Consider the following 23,718-nt stretch of genomic DNA (forward strand, 5'->3'; position numbering starts at 1 on the left):
GAGGAGACAGTAGTGTCACAGTTAGGGCCTAATCAGGCCTGGAAACTTGATGAAATAGAATCAGACTAGTGAGATGAGCCGTGACTTTGAAAATCCTGGTTATGTAGCTATGGGGCATTTCTGAGCGCTGTGCTGGGGTTGCTCATTTCAGATCTACATGCAAATATATATAAAGTCACGTGGTTTATGGAATTTCTCTGATCGATTATGCAGACGAGCAGCAGACACCTATTTGGGAAGGTTCGGGAAACTGGCCTGTTGATCATGCAGATAGTCTTATCCACCCATGGAGTAGGCATCACATGAGTGAGGATATTTCAAGGGCTTTAAGAAGGCTGATTTTTTAAAAAGTTGGTTCATGCCTCATATTCCATATTTATTAACTTCATTTTGAAGCTGTGATCACTATTAAAAGAAAATAATCTCTGAAAAGGTTAATAATTTTAGGAATTTTCATATAATATTGATGTATTAATATGCATAATATATTCTATAATATATAATAAATTATAATTTGTAATTTAATAATATAATTATACTATTTAATTATAACTTCTTTGATTATAATTATGGTATATAATTTTATAATTATATAATTACAGTGTTTTAAGGATGATAAATCAAATATCTAACATAAGGTGCTCACATTGCTTTTTGGTCTTTGTTTCCAATGAAGTCAAATATTTTTATGCAATAGGAAAGTTGTTAATATAGAAATATATGTGATATTAGATTATTTCACTGGGCTCTTAGGAATATATCTACTATAAGCGAAGAAGGGGCTTAGAAATAAAGCAGAGGAACTTTAAAATTTTTCAACTGCTGTTTCATTAGACAAAACCAGGCTATTGCAAATGACTTGAATCTAGAAAGTAGTAATTGGAATCGAATGCAAAACTATCACTGATGATAACATTGCTGTAGCATCAGGACTGTAAAACAAGCAGCACCTTTTGGAGTGAATGGTGGAAATTTACCTTGCTGTAGAATGCCGTTTGTCTTCAGAGGCTTGGTCCAGTAATGCAGTTTGGGGCTCTGAAAGTATGTTACAAAACACTTGTAACACATTTGAACAGACTGAATCCTTCCCTCTTGACCTCTCCTGTTTCAGATTCCTTTATTTTCTGCAATAAAAATTTGCATCCAATCAACAAATAAAAAATGAAAATATGAAAAGGTAACGAATTATCTTTCAAATTGGGCACCAGTCCAGTTTTCAAAATTTAATGCAATTAAAATTAAGATAAAGTGACACATCAAAAGAAGATTCTAATGGTTAAAACCTGGTTCGATGGAGCAAAATTTGTACTAGGAAAGCTGCTTTTCTTTGTCTCTTGCTTTTCTGAAAGTGAGTGGTCTTTTTGCCCGTGTGATACTGCTCATTCTAAACTTAGAAAACCTTGCAGGACTTCCCTGGCAGTGCTTTTACTGCCAGGGCCCAGGTTCAAGCCCTGGTCAGGGAACTAAGATCCTGCAAGCCGTGCAGCATGGCCAAAAGAAAGAAAAAAGAAAAAAAGAAAACCTTGCTTAGAAAATCTTTTGCTTGGCTCTCATCTCAGGATTTTATTGTTTTTACATATTTATGAACTTCTCCCAGAGCAGTAACAGTAAAAAATCGCCAGAATGCCCTGTACATACCCTGTGAGGTAATTATGTCAACCTGTACTGGACCAGGCAATATATTGTCATCTCTTTGTCTTTGCATATCTAATTCTCTCTGCTTAGGGCACTCTCCTTTGTAAACCTGGACATGGATTTGTTAGAAAAATATAAAGTAATGGACTCTTTTCTCATAAATGCACATACACAGAATTTTGCATATCCTGCCTGGCTTAGACACAGTCCCCTACAAAGTAATCCTTACACTGCCAGACGCTGATGGTGTGCCCACATCTGTCGTTGTATTTGGAATATTTGTTTATGTATTTGACCATCTCCAGTATGCTAAACTCCTAGAAGATGAGGTCTATCCCTTATCCAGGTTTTATCTCCTGGACGTTCAATATATATTTGTTGAATGAATAGATGCCTTGAGTTTTAGCTACTTGAGGCTCAATTTGTCACCAGTTATAGATATTTAAGGGCAAATTCAAAGACTGGACACAGGGGTTTCTCAACAAAGTTTGAATGAATGCTGCAACATTTTAATGCCTGAATGTATGGTACTTTGTAATGGAAAAGATGTTTATCATGTATTAATTTTGTGAATAAGCCAAACCCCACTCCCGCTCTCTCTTTCACACACACACACACACACACACACGTTCTAGTTAGAACTGGACAGTATAAGAAAGCTACTAAAATATCCAGTCGTTCATATATAACAAGACATTTGTATATATTTAATATGTTGATGCTCTGGGATTGTAAGGATCCTACCTAAGGATAAAGAAGTATCAATAATCCCACATTTCTCCATTCTGAAGAGAGTCATCAAGAAATTAAACCAGATATTTCTAGGCTTGCTGTGAGATTGTTAACTGGCCCTGCTACCTTCTAGATATCATGCCAGCACTGACGCCCACCTTAAGATGAAATAAGAGGGACAGACAGGGAAGAGAGAGGGTATACTAGTTTTCTATTACTGCATAACAAATGGCTTAATGGCCACAAACTTAATGGCTTCAAACAACATGAATTTATTATCTCACAGTTTCCCTGGGTACAGGCTAGCTGAGTCCTCTGCTCAAAGTCTCATGAGATTAAAATCAAGGTGTCAGCCAGACTGTGTCCTCATCTAGAGGTTCAACTAAGGAAAGGTTTGCTTTCAAGCTTCCTCAGAAAGTCCGCACAATTCATTTCTGTATGCTTGTAGGATTGAAGTCCCCAATGGCTTACCTGTTGTTGTCCCAGAACTACTTTCAGCTTCTAGAGGCCATTCTCAGGCCCATACCATGTGGTCCCTGCCCTTGGCCCTCACACTTCCGATCTCTCTGCCTCCGGGGAGGGAAGGCCCAGTTTCTTTTAAGTGCTGATCTGATTAGATCAGGTCCACCCAGATACCTCTCTTTTGATGAACTTGAAGTCAACTCATTAATAACCCATTCAAGGAGTAATATCCCTTCGTGTTCACAGGTTCTACCCACTCAAGAGGAGAGCATTACACAAAACATATACACAAGGGGCAAGAATCTTGGGGGTGCCCTAAGAATTCTGCCCACCACAAAGACATTATGGGAGGGGTCTATGGAGCTCCGTAAGTGCAGTGAGAGGTGATCTAAGATGGGAGAGAAGAATCTTGTGTCTCACTGCAGTCCTACCCTGTTGGTGCTATTGGACCAGCACAGAGCATGGTAGGGGAGTTCCTGGGAGAATGTGAGGCACATTCCCTGAAGTTTGTGGGTATATGTAAAAATTGTTCCTTTTTACGGCCAGTGTATTTTCTGCAAAGGAGAAGACTTGGCAGAATACTTGGCAACAGAGAGGCAGTAACAGATGGTGATGTGGTGTACCTTAGAAGAGGAGAGAGTCCCCCATTCCAGTTCCCAAGACTCCCAGGGAGGAGGTCAGGAGATGAACCACTCTGCGGTGGGGGGTAGGAACGAGGGACACTACTGGCACATGGACTAATTGAGAGAGACTAAAGGGAGACCAGGCGGCCCCTTGTTGAGGGCCCCAGGGGCTGAGGAAGCTGAGAGAAAGTTGAAATCCTTCCCAAGAGAGCCATGCACAGAATCTCTATGGAGACTGTTATATCAACAGAGCAGAGATTCCAGACCTGAGCCTGACTAAGACCTTGGTTGCCTCCCCACCACGAGCAGGTGACCAATTACTCCAGAAGATCTTTGCCTCTCCTCTTTCTCCTTTCGACCTCCCAAATCGGAGGAACTGAATGTTGAAATACAGAAGGGAAGGAGTAACCAGAATCAGACCATTCTTTCACCCCACTGCAGATCTTTCACCCACAAGCCTGGTCTACTGGGGAGAGGGAAGAGGAGTGGGTGGGAAGATTAGCAAATGTCATTTAAGCCCATATGAGATGAGAGGCTTAAACAGACCTGGACTTCTAGTGGAAGGTATGGCACATTTCCAAGATGTCCATAAGGAGTACGGAGCTGACACTGGACAGAGCATGATTGAAAAAAGTGACTAGAGAAAAATAAAAACATTTCATGTTATAAACCCATCTTGAGACTATTCAATAAAAATTATAAATATATTTAAAATTTCCCCCAAGCTTCCAAATTTTTTATGTTCAAAAAGAATTTTTCCCCCCATGGCTCCCAATTTTCCAAGAAACAAATGATATCACTAAGTTACATAGAAGAGTGAATTAGATCCAGATACATTTCCCAAGAGCAAGTTTTGATAAGGAAGGCTAAGATGAAATCAGTGCACAGCATATATTAGTGGGGTGGTGAAGAAAGGATGCCCCTAAAATTGCTAAGTAGGGAACTGGCCAAAAAGCATATCTGGATGGAAAAATGATACATAGTTTGAAACATTTGCCTGTAATAGGCAGGACATTAAAATGAGGTCCTAATATTTGTTTCTGAACGCAGCTATTATTTCATGTATGCTTGGCATTTAAAAATAACGTGAAGATACATCTGAAAATACAAAAGTATTTCACAAGAACTCAAAGAAGCAAAGAAACCATGGAAACATAGCTGATTTTGAACATCCCCCTTTAAAATATGTTGACTCATTATAAGGTGAAAAAAGTAGTTCCTGTGATGCTCAAGCATCTGAATATAATTGTGCCGAATGTAAATAGTTTCTATAAAACTTAATGACAAAAGATAAATCCACTAGTTGTTATCCTTGCATTGCTAGTGATACCCATTCCATTTTGAATTCCCATGGTACATATAAAACAGTATGCATGAGTGTGTGTGTGTGTGTTTATAAGTCATCACAGCATATCATAGTATAAACCTTTGGAAAAATTTATCTTTAGGCAAGCAGTAGTAAGATCAATTTAGCTTCAGAAGAAACCAATCTCTTCCAATTTAACAACAAGAAGTATTGAGTGTTATAGTAAATGTTGCATTCATATGTTGGAGAAAACCACATGTCCTAACAGAAGGAATAGTAAGCTACAAAGAACTAATTTAATTTTTCTGGTTCGGCACGTGGATAGCCAGCACAGCTCACAGACCATTTGAATGTTAAAATAACTTTTAAGACATAGCACCATTAAAATCCAATTTGGTTAAACTTCTTGGTTTTAAGACAATTTTATGTAAAATTTCCGTCTTTGACAATAAATATTTGAACTATTTGAAATGATTACCTCAAATATAAGAACAATTTTGGTAGGAAGTCCTGTGTGCTACGTATTTCGCGTATGTGTGTGCAACAAAACATGAAGGCACGGATGGAAGATGGGTATAGTGGCCGGCAAGCCACGAGTGAATGGTGAGCCGTTGAACACTCCTTGGCAACACAATTGAGACTACATGGCACGCATTACGCCTGATTTTAAATGTGATTAACAGTATGATAAGATTTATTCTCTTTCAAGTTCAGATGTACCTTTTTATACAAGAGAATTTGCTGTCTTAGACTGTTGTGTAGGGTATGGATTTTTTTCTCTCTATTTTGGATAATTGAAAATTGTTAAAAGCGTATGTTATATATATATATATATATATATATATATATATATATATATATATATATATATATAAATGTACACACATACATAATACTTAAATGCATGACTGTGCAAAGGATACTTTTGGATGGTGAGGAACTGGTATAAGTGGCTACCTCTAGGATTAGAATAGTGTGGTCAGGGACAAGGGTGGGAGGGTGTCTAAGTTTGGTTTTCTTCCAAAGCAGAAGCTGAGTTAAGAACTCAGGTGCAGGTAATCCCTGAGAGGTGATGGCAGGAAGCACAAGTGTAGGAGTGGGGAAAGTGAGACCAGAAAAGTAGAAAAGCCAAAGAGTATGATAATGAGCATATTACCACTTTGGACAAACAGGGCTCAGTCCCACAGGGGACTCCTTCAGAAACAATGTGAAACACACTTCAAAATTTTCTCTCGGGATGATCCACCCACCCCCACTCTTAACCTGCCCCCATGGTCGAGTGCACCCCAGGAGCGTTTTCTCCACACTTGCTGTGCAGAGAAGAGAGACTCAGATGCTTGAGGTGGAAGCTGCCGTCATCTCTCCAGAGATTCTTCAGGGTGCTGGAAGGCTAGGGAGAAAGTATTTACATTTCATCCAATCCCCCTGGCTCTAAGTTCCTGCTTCCACTGTTTTGCACTGCGTTGCTCCCTGTTAGACCCTGCTTCCCATCCCTGTATTAAAAGTTCGGGATAACAGAGCCTGGAAAACCTTAAACAACTTAGAATTAATTATTAGCATCTCTGTTCTTAAAAGGCTCCTGGTGATCTCCCTTGCATCACTGCAGGGTTTCTCACTGGACCCTTTTCATTGTAGTTTCCCACCATGCAGTTTAGCCTTCTCTGCCTCTGCCCTAAAAGCCTTTCCTTTACCCACTCACTGTTTGCAGGATCATAAATTCCTAAACTTCTTGGGCAGAGCAGTTTGACTCTGCTTTGCTGTGTGCTTCCAAATGTTTTGCAAAGCTTCACCTTCTACACCCAAGGTGAGTTACCATGTTATTTTCTTACCAAAGGCAGTTCCCTCCCTAAGAGTAACTTGAGTTCACTCTTAAGATAACAATTAATTATGTTTTTACCCTACTATGTACGTAAAGTTGGAGCATAATAAACCATCATAACAATACAGGGGGTTCTGAAGTATTATGTATTATCTTGATTCAGTCTGGGTCCACTTCTTAGCTTCCCCGATTCACTCTTTTCTTCTTATATAGTCTTTGTTGGAATGTCCACCTCTTGCTTCGAAGTCCTGATCACTGATGTTTCTTAGATTTTTCTTGTTTACCCCAGGAATCACTGTGTAATGCTCTGTGCTACCATATAACTGGTTGTTAACTCTTCTCGTTTGTGAAGGATTAATGTTCTTATAGCAGGAAGAGAGTTTTCTGGACTGTAGTTAAAACTGAAAGCAGCCTCCCTCCCCCCACTCAGCAATTTAATCTTCCTTCTCCCATTTGGGTCAGACTATGGCACTTGCTGGGTAATGCCATTCAAACCTCTCCAGACCACAGTAGCTCTGAACATTACTGTTTAATTATGCACGTTTGAATGGCACCCGTTGATTTCCTTTTATAATTATCAGAGGATACATGAGAGATTCTCAAATTGAGTTTGAAAAAGACTTGTATTTCAAGCTGCAAGTCCTCTATCCTGAGCTGAGCTAAGCAGGTAATTTTAGGAAAACTTTAGGGAAATAAATACGTTATTTATTTGCTCTGGAGCTTTTAATGTTGACATTATCCCTCTTTTACCATGAGGGAGTTTGACTAATGGCTTAGCCATGTCTATAATAGCTAGAAATTAGAGAAGAAAAAAAAAAAAGGAAAGCAAGATTCTCTCCAATCCCCACCTCCACCCCAATCCCCAGGCCAAGATGCACTGTTTAACAATCATCCTTTTAGGAGGGAGATGAGTTCTGATGAAAATACGACTTGAAGCAAATGCTAAGCCCAGCTTTCCTTCTTAATGATCTCGTTTGTAATTGGTCACAATGATTTCCCAAAAGGTTCTTGCAAATTAACATTCAATTTAAACAGGCAACTTCCAATAAGCCCTTGAGCCAGGTCATGAAGACACAGATTTATCTGCTGAGGATTTTTAGGTGCCTAGGCAGCTAGGTTTGTCCATCTTCAGGCATCTTCCAAATTACGATTCTATTACTCTTTCCCAGAGGTTTGGCATTCTGCAGACAGCCTGGGAGGTCTAGTTCTTGCTCTACCTCTGTCTCAATCCCCTCGGTTTCTCTCACGGCCAAATGCAAATAACACTGTCAAGCTGTCTAACATCATTGCAGTGACTCATAACTAGCAATTCTTATTTTAAAGCACTTTCCAATTATTCAAAGGATAGCTTATTTTAGAAAAGAAATAAGCTAGTATATGGAAAATACTGGATACAATGGTAAAATACATACCCTAACACCTGCTTTGTTTAAAAATGTCTCAAATCAAGAAATGAGAAATTAAAGTAACTGTATCTTTAGCCTAAACACACAAAAAGACCTGACTGTCTATTTGTCTACTCATGTATTAGGAAGTAACTACCTTTTAATGTTTGGGGAAAAAATGCTTGTATTATATCACAGACATACATGCTCAGGGAACAAGGGGAAACTAGAACACAAGAAAAGCAAATCCTCTTCCTCTTTCCTCTTCCTTCCTCCCCTCCATGCCCGTCCTGGGTGACTGGTGCAGCTGAAATGGGCTCAAGTAAAGAAGATGATGATGTCAATAATACTTTACATTTGCATAGCATCTTATGGTTTCCAGAATGCTTTCACCTAGATTGTTTCATTTAGAGAGAAGCATTGCACAGATGTTTTGTGGATTTGCAACCGTTAAAATTGCTAATTCTGATTAAACTAGTCTAATATTTCAGGTTGTGTTTCACTCACTTATTTTATCCTGCCTTCTGGTTCACAAAGAGATTTTATTATGCTGATGTAAAGTGTCAGGTCATTTTCCAATTACTAAAGCTCTTCCTTAAATGAAATCATAAGAAAGTTTAAGTTGGAAAGAACTTTGGAGAAATTTTTATTCTAACCCTTTTATTTTGTAGATGAAACACTGTGTTTCAGAGGAATTGCCCAGGGCTTGGCTCCATTTTCCACTCTGAAATCTGTAAGGTTTGCTGATGTAAAGTGTAGGTTATTTATTTATATTTTAAAATCCTTTCTGTGTTTTAGAAGAGACTTTTCAGAAGGAAATTTATTTGATATTTAAAGTGAATGCTCCCTTTTTTTCTCTTGTCCAATATTACCAGATATCTTTTATTTTTTAATTAAATCAAAGGTATGTACGTTCCTAATTAGATGTCATTTTTCACTCTTTTCTCTATTTTTTATTATTATTTATTTATTTATTTTATTTATTTTTGGCTGCGTTGGGTCTTAGTTACAGCACGTGGGATCTTCGTTGAGGCATGCGGAATTTTTCTTTGCAGTGTGCGGGCTCTTTGTTGCAGCGTGCTGCCTTCTCTCTAGTTGCGGCATGTGGGTTTTTTTCCTCTTCTCTAGTTATGGCGCACAGGCTCCAAGGCGTGTGGGCTCTGTAGCTGTGGTGTGCAGGCTCTCTAGTTGAGGCATGCGAGCTCAGTAGTTGCGGCGCATGGGCTTAGTTGCCCCACAGCATGTGGGATCTTAGTTCCCTGACCAGAGATCGAACCCGCGTCCTCTGCATTGTAAGGTGGATTCTGTACCACTGGATCACCAGAGAAGTCCCCTCTTTTCTCTTTAGATCCTTATAAGAATCTTGTAAAAGAGGCAAGGCAGATATTGTTAGCCTCATTTTAGATTTAAGAAATCTGATACTCAGAGAAGACACATGAACTGTACAAAGTTACATAACTAGTTAGTGGAATTCATAATATTAGAAACCGCCTTGTCTGATTTTTAGTCCAGTCTTTTTTTTTTTTTTTTTTTTTTACTACATATCACTGTTGGCCTTAGAATGATTGAGGATCATCAGATTTTCCTCAAGATAGATTTTTGCCTTTTTCCTAAATAGCTTGAAGAAAGGAAATGGTAATCAATATATGCCATTGAATTGGATACAAGTTGAAGTTTATCATATATGCATGTATTTGTAAAAATGCCTGACTGTAACATTGTTTCTTTTTAATATTATTTTCTATTTCTAGCATTTCCAAAATTAGTTGGGTGAAAGATTTTTATATGATGCAAATATACTAAATTTTAAATAGAAAATTTTCCATTTAAATTAGATATGCAGTCAAAGGGTTGGAAAAGATCCTGACTGGAAAGTGGGTAACTGACATTGTGTGTTTATCATATGTCATAAATTACTTTTTCAGTGTAAATGCCCACAAGAAACCTGAAAAGTCCCTAATATTATCCTCCTTTTTATAGATAAGGAAATTGAGTCTCAGAAAAATGAAGTAACTTGCCCAGAACCACAGTTCTACATGATTCCAAAGTTTGTGTTTTTTCCTGCCATACTTCTCATCTTTCCCCAAAAGCACAAATGAACTACAAAATCTCAAAGCATGTAGATCACTAATCATTTCAGTCAATTCTGAGAAAAAAAATTACTTGCTTTTGACTGAACAGACGTGTAAAGATGTCTCTATGTATATTCCTAATCATCTATGCCAACAAAACACAAAGTATTCTAGAATGCATGGCCAATATTACATAGTGACCTCTCAGACTAATAGGATTAATCTGTCCCATTTTTAAAAATAGAGTTATAGAAAACATTCTTTCCCTAATGGATAATTTATCCTTTTTAACTTATACTTATGAAATAATAATAATGAGTATTTTTATCATAATAAATGGACTAAATCAATTGTAATTGAGACTTGAAAAGATATCACAAACTGTTATTCATATATTTGGAGTTTCACCAACTCTGTTGGCTTTAACTTTTAAAATGTGCAGGTCAAAAAAGAAATTTTGTTTTAAATTTACTATCACTTAAATCATGAGAAGGCAGTGTACTGTTCTAAAAAGCATTGAATATTATGACAAATAGCAGAAGACCTAAATTCTTAGACACAATATATTTGTTATGAAATCTTGAAGTTTATTATTTATTGTGTCAAGTTTAATAATGTTATTGTCAGTATGTGCTTTTATAAAGACATGTATAACATGAATTCTTTTCATTTAAAAATGTTTATAAACATAAAAATGTAAAACATTGCATACATAAAGAAAAATACTTTTAAATGTACAGTATAATGAGTAATTATTAAGTGGACATTCATAGAATAATCAAACAAGTTGGGATATAAACACTAACAGCACCCCTGAAGTCCCACTTCTATATATCCATTGCCCATTGTTTTGAGAATTTCTACTTTCATTTAACATTATATTGGCTAATTCCATCCCCATTATTGTGTGTTGCTCTAGTTTGTTTATTTTTTTGATTTATATTATTAATTTGATTGAAATTTTACCAAAAGTTTATTTATCCATTCTACTGTTAATGGATATTTGTGTTTCCAGTTTGTTGCTGTTACCAGTCAATGCTGACATACATATTCTTGTGCCTATCTTCTGGGACATAGATAATCATATTTCCCTAGGGTATATACCAGAATTAGAATTTCTGAGTTGTGAGGCATGTATATGTTTAAATTTAATGGAAGATATTGCCAATATTTCAAAATATTTGCACCAATTTACACACCCACCAACAGTGAATGAGAAGTCCAGTTGTTCCATATTTTTAAAAATACTTGGTATATTCAGAGTTTTTAATTTTTTCCAGCATAGGGTATATGCGCAGAAATTGGTATCTCATTTTAGTTTCAACTTAATGTTTTCTAGAAAGTTAAGGAGATTTAACGTTCATTTGGATTTTCTAGTTTTTTATGAGTGCTCACAATTTTTCTTCCATTATCCTATTTAATTTTATTTTTCTTATTTGCAGAAGTTCTCTATTCAGATTATAAGTCCTTTATCAGTTATATATATTGAAAATGTTATCTCCCATTCTGTAGCTTTTCTTTTCATTTTCTTTTTGATGTCTTTCAAAAAATGCAAGGTTTTTTTTTTGCACTTTTCCTTAAAATTAATTTTATTATTTCTTTTTAAAAAAATTTTATTGGAGTATAGTTGATTTAAAATGTTGTGTTAGTTTCTGCTGTACAGCAAAGTGAATCTGTTATACATACACATATATCCACTCTTCGGTAGATTCTTCTCCCATATAGGCCATTATAGAGTACTGAGTAGAGTTCCCTGTGCTATACAATAGGTCCTTATTAGTTATCTATTTTATATATAGTAGTTTGTATATGTCATTCCCAATCTCAAGGACCCAGGGAATCTAGCCCAGAAAAAATAACAAAGGGAATTCCAAGACCGAGATCAGAAGAAAGCCCTAGGATTATGGTTGTACAGAACACCTAGAGAGCAACAAAAGAAACAAGAAAAAGAGATTTACAGAGGAAACATTTCCCAAAAGACTGAAACTAATACATTTCAAACAGTTAACATATCCAAGAAAAAAAACTAAGAAAGGAAACCAAGTAAGGACTTAATGTAGCTGAACTCTTTTGAGAGCAGCATAGCCTAAATATAACAACTTGATAAGAACATTACAAAAAACAAAATTATGAACAAATATTTCTCAAGAACATAAATGCAAAAAAAAATTCTAAGAAAAAATTGTAGCACAAAATTCTGAGAGAGATATATATGTATATACATACATATATACATACACACACACACACACACACATACAGTCACCTGATGATGACAAAAGTGGCAATGCACTGCACAGGGAAAAAAAAACCTTTTCAAAAATAGTACTGAGTCAATTGGATTTACCTGTGGGGGGAAAAGTTTCCTGATCTCTGTCTCACACTCATAACTGAATAGCTTACAAATTGTATGGGAAAATATAAAACTGACTCTTTTTTACGGACTACATAATTAGCTATGTTAAAAAAAAATCCTTAGGAATCTAAAAAAGTAGCTGATGGAACTAATAAGGGAGGTCAGCAAGGTCACAGACACAAGTTTAATACATAAAAATTAAATAAAAGCTCTACAGACTACAAAATTGAATTTTCGAAAATACCATTTACTATAGCAAAAAAAAGAGAGAGAGAGAGAGAATTAATTTGGGGAAAATTTAACCAAAAATGTGCAATGCTTGTACACTGAAAACTACAAAATATTGCTGAGAGAAACTGAACAGCTGAACACATGGAGATACACAATATTCATGGATCAGAGGACTCAATATGTTAGGATCTCAGTTCTCCCCTGTATATTCAATATAGTCCCATAGGCTATAGTCCCATAGAAAATCTCAGCAGGCTTGTTTGCCAAATTGAAAAGCTAACTCTAAAATGTATATGGGAATTCAAAGTACTTATAGGAGTGAAAAAAATCCAAAAGATGAGCAAAATTGGAGGACTTACACCTGATATCGAGACTCACTTGGGTGATAGTTATCAGAATAGCATAGTATGGGCTTAAAGATAGGCATATATGTCCATGGAACAGAAGAGAGTCCAGAAACAGACTCTAAAATATATGATCAGTTGATCTCCTACAAAGGTGCCTGAATTTAGTGTGGGCTGTGATAGTCTTTTAAAAATGAATCTTAATGAATCTCAACATAATTATGCTGTTGAAAGGAACCAGACATATTAGACAACATACTGATTGATTTAATTTATACAAAATTCTAGAAAAGCAAAACTATAATGATGGAAAGTAGGCTGCTAGAAGCTGAGAGCAGTTTTACTGCAAAGAGGCACAAGAGAACTTTTCGGGGGTGATGGAAATGTTATATATATCTTGACTGTGATGGTTGTTAAAAGACTATATACATTTGTCAAAACACAGGTTCATGCAGCTAAAATTGGTGAATTTTGATTTTATCTCAATAGAGCAGATTAAAAATAGTTTTTAAAAACTGTGAAAACAAATGTTTCCTCTATGGAGATGGAAAATAACATAACTAAGCAACATATTGAGGCTATATAGGGAGTCGCCGGTAGAGTAGCACCAGAATTGGCAAGTTTCTGGATCTCCAACACAGTGCTATTTTCACTGTCTCCCATTTCTCTTAGTTGTTAAAGAAATGCTTGTTAACATTAGTTTTGGTTATTCTAGATAAGCAATACACACATAAAATTAACTGGAGAATAAGATGACTCTGCACATTTGTTACTTAATTATAGTTTACCAAGATGACGACTATTATGTATTTTATTTTATTTTTTAAAATAAATTTATTTATTTATTTATTTATTTGTGTATTTTTGGCTGCATTGGGTCTTCGTTGCTGCGTGCGGGCTTTCTCTAGTTGTGGCGAGCAGGGGCTGCTCTTTGTTGCGGTGCACAGGCTTCTCATTGTGGTGGCTTCTCTTGTTGCGGAGCATGGGCTCTAGGCGCACGGGCTTCAGTAGTTGTGGGACGCGGGCTCAGTAGTTGTGGCTCGCAGGCTCTAGAGCACAGGCTCAGTAGTTGTGGCGCACGGGCTCAGTTGCTCCGCGGCATGTGGAATCTTCCCGGACCAAGGATTGAACCTGTGTCCCCTGCGTTGGCAGGCGGATTCTTAACCACTGTGCCACCAGGGAAGCCCCTATTATGTATTTTAAATAGCCCACATACTATTTCATTGGTAACAGAGATGAGGAAATCATCTTTAGATTTCATACTGTGTTTGAATTCAGGCCAAAGAAAGAGGTACCATTACATTAGTAATGGTACTATTACTGGGTCTCACAGTGTGGAGGCGAGTCTCAGTCTATGTTGAGTATCTATACAAATCCCATGGAACGATTTTTTGTGAGTCAACTTTTGTTGCAACACCTCAATCTGTTTTTCTTTTTTTCTAGAATTTATACTCGTTGTCAGTAGCAGTTTATAATAAGGAGGGAGGGAGGGAGGGAGAAGGTAAGAAAACCTAAGATACCTAGCACTGAATCATCAAGACTTCAGGATGTCAGGAATTGTGTCTGTAGTTTGAATAAATTACCACCTGATGGCACTTTTACACATCTGGTAGTGCAGAATGTGCCATAAATTTCCAGCCAGTACTATGAATTGCAAGTCAAGTTTTCTTAAGTAAGCTTGTTATTGGCAGAATACAATTACGTAAGTTAGTAACTTGCTCTTTTTTTTTTTTTTGAAAAACAATGTAATCAATTAGACATAACTTTTTTTTTTAACATCTTTATTGGAGTATAATTGCTTTACAATGTTGTGTTAGTTTCTGCTGAGTAACAAAGTGAATCAGCTATACGTATACATATATCCCCATACCCCCTCCCTCTTGCGTCTCCCTCCCACCTTCCCTATCCCACCCCTCTAGGTCGTCGCACCTGTGCTATGCAGCTGCTTCCCACTAGGTATCTATTTTGCATTTGGTAGTGTATATATGTCAATGCCACTCTCTCACTTTGTCCCAGCTTAACCTTCCCCCTCCCGGTGTCCTCAAGTCCATTCTCTACATCTGCGTCTTTATTCCTGTCCTGCCCCTAGGTTCTTCAGAACCTTTTTTATTATTTTTTTTTTAGATTCCATATATATGTGTTAGCATACAGTATTTGTTTTTCTTTTTCTGACTTATTTCACTCTGTATGACAGACTCTAGGTCCATCCACCTCACTACAAATAACTCAATTTCATTTCTTTTTATGGCTGAGTAATATTCCATTGTATATATGTGCCACATCTTCTTTATTCATTCATCTGTCAATGGACACTTAGGTTGCTTCCAGGTCCTGGCTATTGTAAGTAGTGCTGCAATGAACATTGTGGTACTTGACTCTTTTTGAATTATGGTAACTTGCTCTTCTGTACCAGAAATAATATATTATTTGAACACGCAAGTTCATGCTCGAAACCAAGCATTTTACTCAATTTTTAATTTCGTTTATGCCTGCCCCAACTATATTCAAGATGTTGCCTTCCTATAGGCAACAGGAAGATGAACAAAGCTTATTTGGGGGTCTCTGAGAGCGATCAAGCTATAGATAAATGCCAGTATTAAAAACACTGCAATTATAGTGGTACAAATAAAGTGCCATAAAGTCTATAGAAGATATTAATTCTTGCTGGTAGGATCAAGAAAAGTTTTATTGGTGTTGACGAAATATAAAATCCCCTGATTTTCTTTGTCTTGAATTTAAATTGTGCATACACTACCAAAATCTCTTCCAGTTAGAAACCTTCCATTTCTTCTCTTGAAATAGATGATGAATGTTCAGCAGCTGTCTCAGTGCCTGACACAACATAAGTGCTTAAGAGATGTCCATGTCCTTTTCCCCGACCAATACACCCAAAGTTGCTTCTGGCTGTACTAGGGAGAGTTTCAGCCTACTGAAAACTTCCATGAAGGAATCAAAACTCATCTGTTCTTTTTTTTTTTTTATTGAAGTATAGTTGATTTATAATGTGTTAGTTTCAGGTGTACAGCAAGGTAATTCAGTAAACATACATACATTCAGATTCTTTTCCATTATGGATTTTTTAAAAATTATACTTTTATTTGCGTCATCAGGAGAAAGATTCACTTGTGGTCCAAGTCAAACGTTCAAAATCATAATGGGCCAGAAAGATTTGATCCCAAGCACAAGTCCACGAAGGAGGGGACCAAAACAGACCAAGAAAAGACAACCACCCCATATAGAAAGGTGAACGGACAGCTTCACACAGACACGGATGAAATGTTTGGACAGAGGCAAATTTCACATGGTCATTTCTGTTTCTTTTTAAATACAGGTTTGTGGGGTGGTATTTTTTTCCCACCTATTAAAAAAAAGGCCCAAAAGTGCATGTATAAGGGGAAAAAGGCAGAAATTAAGCAATAAAGTAGTTTTCCCTGGAGGGACATGAGGAAGAAAACAGGAAGCAATGTTGAGAGAATTCACTTTTCTCACCATTGGGCTTCTTGCATTTTATTATTGGTCCACTAAAGTTATATTCACATTCTAGCTTTGCTGCATCTTCTTTCCTGGGATTAGATTGGTTAAAAAGCCTCTGTGAACTGTAAGAAAAGACCAGGGACTTGGCCCAGCGCTCAGGTTCTGTGCTTTTCTAGGGATGGATGGCTCTGGAAAGGAATAAGGACTCCAGCAGCCCCTGGGTCCCTCAGCACCAGTGTGACAGTCCCTCCTCTCTCTGGGGGTGTGTAAGAAAAGGTCCCCTATTTTTAGGAAGGGCTGAGCAGAGGGCTGGCAGCAAGATTCCAGTGGAATCCATTATATAATAGGTTATTACAGAGTATTGAGTAGATTCCTGTGCTATACAGTAGGTCCTTGTTGATTATCTATTTTATATATAGTAGTGTGTATATGTTAATCCCAACCTCCTAATTTATCCCTCCCCTCTTCCCCCTTTGGTAACCATAAGTTTGTTTTCTATGTCTGTGAGTCTATTTCTGTTTTGTAAATAAGTTCACTTGTATCATTTTTTTTAGATTCCACATATAAGTGATAACATATGATATTTGTCTTTGTCTTTCTGGTTTACTTCACTTCATATGATAATCTCTGGGTCTATCCATGTTGCTGTAAATGGCATTATGTCATTCTTTCTTATGGCTGAAAACTCATCTATTCTTGAAACCCATTTAATACTACTCTTCTTTACCTGGAACGTCCCTTCTTCTTCTTCATGCCTCTTCCCCTCACTCTCCATCCATACATGTTATAGCAAGAATCCCCATCTTCCAGCTAGGAAATAACTAATATTTATTGAAAGCCTATATGTACCAGGACCAGTTATAAATGTTTTATGTCATCTTAGGATTTGTTAAGTGTGATAAAATTAAATTCTCTCATACACACTCACACAAGAATGTGCTTTATTAGAGAGAGATAGCATGGCATAGATTAGAGGTCAAAAATTTAGACTGCCTGGCACCAGACTGCCTGATTTAAATCTTAGCTCTCATGCATACTATGTATGTGTGTGTGAGCAACTTAACTTACTTTTTTGTGCCTCCGTTTTCTCATTTGTAAATGGACATGATAATAGCATTGTTGTGAACTGTGGCAAATTGTCTTGGCTTGGCCAAAAAGTTCGTTTAGGTTTTTCTGTAAGATCTTATGGAAAAACACGAACGAAAATTTTGGCCAGCCCAATATTTTCCCAAGATGGCTGGAATAACATCTCCCATCTCACCTGTTCTTATAGTGTGATTTTTTTGCTACTTCCTCTCCAAGAGCTGGAATCTGTATCTCTTCCCCCTGACACTGGGAAGAACTCTGTGACTGACTCAACCAATAAAGTATGACAGAAGTGAAGTTATGTGACTTTCAAGGCTGGGACATAAACAGCTATACAGCCTCTGTCTGGCTTTCTTTTGGGATGCTCACTCTTAGAACCCAGACACCATGAGGAAACCTAAACATTTAGGTGCTCCAGCAGACAGCCGTAGATGAGGTCTCAGCCAATAGCTACTGTAAGTGAGGAAGCCTTTGCGATGATTTTAGCCCAGGCATTTTCTGACTGCAAATGCATGAGAGATCCTGGGTAAGAACTACCAGCTGAGCCAAGTCAACCCCTCAAATCATGAGAGATAATAATAAAATGATTATGGTTGTAAGCCACTAAATTTGGGGGTGATTTATCATGAAGCAATAGATACTTGATACAGATCAGCTGGGGTTTTACCTGGAACTGCTAGATGTGGCCTCTTCATGTAACCTGGGCTTCCTTACAGCATGGTAGCTGGATTTCAAGAGCACATATCCCAAGAATCTTGGAAGCTACATTGTGTCACTTCCACTGTAGTCATAGACCCACTCAGATTCACAGGAAGGGAACATAGATCCCACCTCTCAGTGGGATGGATGTAAGTGTCACATTGTATGAAGGGGATGTGGAATGAGAAATCTTATTGTAGCTATCTTGAAAAGCACAATCTCTATATGGAACATACATAAATTAATCTGGCATTTTTAGAATAATGCCTGGCACAGTTTTATGAATGGTATTTATTGTTATTATTGCTCCAGAAATATAGACTGGTGGTGTGAATGGAAAGCAATTTGAGTAGAGGTAAGTCAACCAGTGATTAAAATAAGAATGTATATGAACTGTCCCAGACATCCCAGGATATAGTCTCTCTCCATATTTGGCCCTTTTCTGCCCTGGTCCCTTCCTCCTTCATAGGAGTAACATTGTTATGAAGTTCATGGGCGTATATCTAGAACTTTTTCTTGTATTTACATTTGTAAAATTACACAGTTTTGATTTTCATTGTATTTTTTCCAAAATATCATACTGTAATGTAGTAATTTGCAATCTTCTTTTTTTGTTTATTTTGATCTTTTGTTCTCCTTGTTTACTTAAGCATGACTTAAGACATTTGTCATGCTAGTATATAAAAATCTACTTCATTCCATAGTTCCCCTCTGCTTAGTAATGGCCATTCAACTTGTTTCCAATTTTTTGTTCTGTAAACAAAGCTAAGGTTTGCACATTTTCACTTTTAACAGAGCCTCCCAAGTTGTCCACCCAAATGGCTGTGCTGATTCACACTCCCATCTGCTCTGCAAAGAGCACATGTTGCCTTACACCCTTGTTGACAGTGGATATTATTAAAATTTTACATTTTGCCTCCCTGTGAGATCAAAAACTGATAAATCATTTTATTTTAATTTCTGTTTTTCTGACTGTCAGCAAAACAGAACATATGTTTATTGGTCAGTTAAGTCTCCTCTTGTTATCTGTTTATATCCCTTCCCCATTTTTCTGCTGGGTTGTTTGTCTCTAGCTTATTGATTTTGAAGGGTATATACATATAAATTATGTAATATACTCACATTTTCCTGGATATTAATTGATTATCTGTTATACATATTGCAAATATGAGCTCCCAAGGTAATGATTACTCTTTCACTTTACTTTTAGTTTCGATTTAGACAAACTTGTCTATCTTTTCCTCTATGGCATTTGTTTTTTGTGTTTTGCTAATTAAGGCCTTCTCTCCTCCCAGACCATAAACACTCCACCATATTCATTACTAATACTTAATATTTTCATTTAGGTTTCTAGATGAGCTGAAATTTATTTTATTTAATGATTTGAGATAGGACTCTTCTTCTATACCTTTTCATTTACCCAAAACACTGAGTTCATTATCATTTCCCACTGGTTTGTAATGCTGGCCTTTATCATACATTAAATTACCACACGTACCTTAGTAAAATTCCGGATTTTCCGTATTTCCAGAATGAAAAGTTCAGAACTTCACTCTGGTATATATGATTAATCCATTTTGTGCTATATCATGCATGCTGCTTTGTCACTATTTTAATTTTAGCTCTATACTTTGTTCTGATATCTAGTTGAATGTATCACACAATTGCTTTCTTCCTTTTTAAGATTGTCCTGGTTATTCTTAAGCATTTGCTCCTCCATATGAATTTTAAAATCACTTTATCAAGTTCCAAGAAATTCTTGTGAGGATTTTGGTTGCGATTTTATTTAACTTGTAGACTAATTTGGGTTATTAAAATATTTACAATATTGAGCATTCCTATCCATAAATATAGTTTACTTTCTACTTAAGTTTTTCTTTAGATGCTTCAGTAACATTTTATAGATTATCATAACTTTTTGCACAATTTTTTACTTAAAATTCAATAAAGTTTTTATTGCTTTTTTAAAATGAAATCTAAAAATATCTAATCTTTGTGTGTGTTTGTGTGTGATGGAAAGCTACTAATTTTTCTTTGCTCATTTTCTATGTGGTTACCTTACTGAACTCTAGTTCACAAAGTTCTAGGTAAATGACTTTCTTTTCAATCTGTATATTTACAAACTTATTTTTATTCCAATTTATGTACAATTTATTTATTGTCTTGGTATTTCCACCTACAGAGGGTTGAATTGAGATTTTATTTCTTTTTATTTATCTAAATTTTCTGCAAAGAGATAGTTGTTGCTTTCATAGTCAGAAAAAAATCAATAAGCATTGTTTCTCAGGATTTGGAAAATGAATGTTCAAGAAGATAATTAAATATTTAACTTAAAATTTTAATTCACTGTCTTTTACTACTTTGTTAAAAAAAATTGTTATATTTTATTTCTTCTATTAACTAATTCTTTTAGAAAAACATTAAACCTTAATATTTGTTCTAAGGATCTACTTAAATCTACTGTTTCATGTTCACCACATTTACTCTTGGTTTTTGAACAGAAAAATGGAGCTTATAGCTCCATCTGGATTCTGAAGATGGTCATAATACTTCTCCTTCCTGAGATTTAACTAGTCAAGCTAACTTTTCTTGAAACTTATCAGCAACACTGAAATGCATTATATTTACATGAAGTTTGGTCTTATTTATTTGCCTTTGCATCACTCTACCTAATTGCTCCCTTGTGTGTTTCATGTCAACCATTAAGTTCAGTGATTTACTTTAGCAAATTGTTTATGGAGAGTTATCAATTTCTTTCCCCAAATTTCCACATTTACTCTGGTTTATTTTCTTGTCATCGTGTATGAGTGTGTGTGTGTGTCTGTCTGTATATGATATACATGAATGTATGTATACACATAGATTTAGCTCACACACACACATACATCACTGTATATCAGTATTTCTCAAATGGGCTTTCATGACTTCTCAGAGAACATCTGGAATCACTTTCCTATAACATTGTTTCCAAATATGCTGTGATACATATTTTAAGAGGAGAGCCAATATTTCACTTTTAATTAAAAAGAATATTCTCAAAATATTACAATAATCCAATACTACCCTTGGATATTTCAGTAGGCGTAAGCAATTGCTGACAATCCATGCTTCCTTCATTACTGGTGATATGTTATTCTATAACATGAGGTCATTTGATAGTTGTTTCTATGAGAATGGTGTCCATGGATAAATTTTACTTGTACTGAGTATGTATCTGTTGTATGATTTTTGGCATTGATAAGAGAAAAGGAAATAAAATGTGACTGGACAGTTAACCTGTCAGAATTCTCTGTCTTTCTGTTTTTGTGTCTTGCACATGTCGTTCTTAGTTTATAAATCCATGCAGTGGTGAGATATTTGCTGTACCTGAAGTGGTTAGATATACAAAGTCCAGTCCCAAGAGAATAATGATTTCCTACTGGTAATTATGACTGTGATTTTGAGAGCTGCCTTCAGAGAGAAGTGGTATTTTGGCTTAATAGGGTTTAGGCTGGGCAAAATGACATTTCTCCAGATGTTACCCTTGAAAATCAAAATCTGTGTGAAACCTCTAATAAACAAACTGTTCAATAAATGTTAGTAGCAATTAAGAGCCATTGCAGTTTGTTTTCCCTGAATAACAGTTATTTAACTTTTATATATTTTCCAGTTAAACTTATTTCAAATATTTGAGATCATTTCAAATTACTTTCTATCATTTTATATGTTATTTCGCTACTTATATACTCCTAATGATCACCTCTGAGAGCACATTTCTATAGTGTGTCTTTAAAAAGGTTGACTCTCTAAAGTGGAAAAAAATTTTTTTAATAAAAAAAAACCCCCAAACTTGAATTGGTTTCTATCTGTCTCGTTCAGCATAGAGAAATTAATAAATTTTGCTCAGTGGAGTGTGTTGGATGTTGTGATTATCAATGCAAACTATCAACCTGTGTTGTTCCAGGTTGAATAGAAGATTACAAGTACAATTTCTGGCAAAGCTCATGCGCTGCTTTTACACACAGTGTTGCAGGCATTGATTTTTATTCACATGACTAACACATAAATTAAGAAGTAAAATCAATGTTCGTGTGACTTCCTTTTCAAATAATGAAAGAGCAGTGACTTTTTCTGAAGTCCTCTAGTCTAGATTCAAATTGGCCATAATGTACACATAGACCCCTCCAACGGTGAACCACCCTTGGGACCTGATGAGCTCCTAAAGGGCTAAAAGGGGCTTGAACAGAGGGGCAGCGTCTCCCCTTGAACTTTCCTCTGGTTTTCTCCTTTTCTCTTTGTCCACATTCTTATGTTCTGCAGTCTCTTCTAAAACTCTCTTCAGCATCTGTGTTTTATTCTAGCTTGGTCCTGATGTACTGCTGGCATGGTCAAGGAGAAGAGGCTGAAGTTAGGAAGTTGCTTCTGGCACCATGCCTGTTCCCAAAGTTGACCAAAATATGATGATAGTAGGATAAGATATGAATTGTTACATGGTTCATATATGTGCCAGTTTTTAAAATAACATTCTGTTTTGTACTTTTTATTTTCTTCAAAGAAATCCTGCATATTTCAAAATCAAGGATATTCTTCTATATTAAGGTTTATATTTGTCCCATTTAGATCATTAATCAAAGTGGAATTTTTTTTTTGTCTACAGTACGAGGTTGGAATCCCATTACTTTATTCCCCCATATGGATAACCAGTTGCTCCAGTACCATATATTTATTGGTCATCTTTACTGGTCTGCACCTCTGTCATATATCATGTCCATTTAGAAATAACAGACTCTGTTCTGTTACACTGGTTTATTTGTCTCTCTATGCTCTGTACTGCACTGCTTTAATTATTATAGCTTTATAAGTATTCTAAGTACCTGAAGAGTAAGTAGTCACATCTTACTCTCTTTCAGTGTCATCTTAGGTATTAGACATTGCTTTCATATAAATTTTAGAATCATATTATCACTTTTACCAAAGAGTATCTGATGAGATTTTGATTAAAATTGCATAAAACATCGATTTGGAAATAATGGAAATATTTATCTTATTGAGTCTCCCAACCAGTCAACGTGGGATATCTATCTGTTTAGGCCTTTTTGAAAGTCTTTCAAAGTTTAAAAATTTTCTTCAGAAGATTTTGTGTATATTAAATTTGTAGCTATTTTATGTTTTTGTGATTAAGTGATACATTTTTAAAATTTCAGTATCTAATTCTTCCATTGTTGCTGATATGTAGAAATACAATAATTTTCTACATTTATTTTTCATTCCCCAAACTCGGTAACTATCCTATTAATTCTAATACTTTATTGTTTAGATTTTCTATCTACACACTCTTATTGAACGGTAGACACTGGGGTTCCTGCTCTTCGGGCTTGTGGACTTGGAGTAATTACACCACCAGTTTTGCTGGATCTCCAGCCTACAGATGGACGATTGTGGACTTCTCGGCCTCCGTAGCCACGTGAGTTAAATTCTGTAGTAAATCTCCTCTTGTATATATCTGTGTATTTCC

At 36.1% G+C, this 23,718-nt stretch overlaps 1 long non-coding RNA gene across 5 annotated transcripts in view; it reads left to right on the forward strand.

Annotated features, from left to right (window-relative positions):
- The window catches only part of LOC309642030, a 117,547-nt gene that overhangs the window by 59,881 nt on the left and 33,948 nt on the right, over nt 1-23,718 (forward strand). For all 5 annotated transcript variants that reach the window (XR_014252913.1, XR_014252914.1, XR_014252915.1 and 2 more), the window contains one exon: nt 23,521-23,667. This is a non-coding gene — a long non-coding RNA (uncharacterized lncRNA). The remainder of the gene's footprint in view (nt 1-23,520; nt 23,668-23,718) is intronic.

Source organism: Balaenoptera physalus, assembly GCF_965194825.1.
Source record: "Balaenoptera physalus genome assembly, chromosome: 13".
NCBI classification, from domain to species: Eukaryota; Metazoa; Chordata; class Mammalia; order Artiodactyla; family Balaenopteridae; genus Balaenoptera; species Balaenoptera physalus.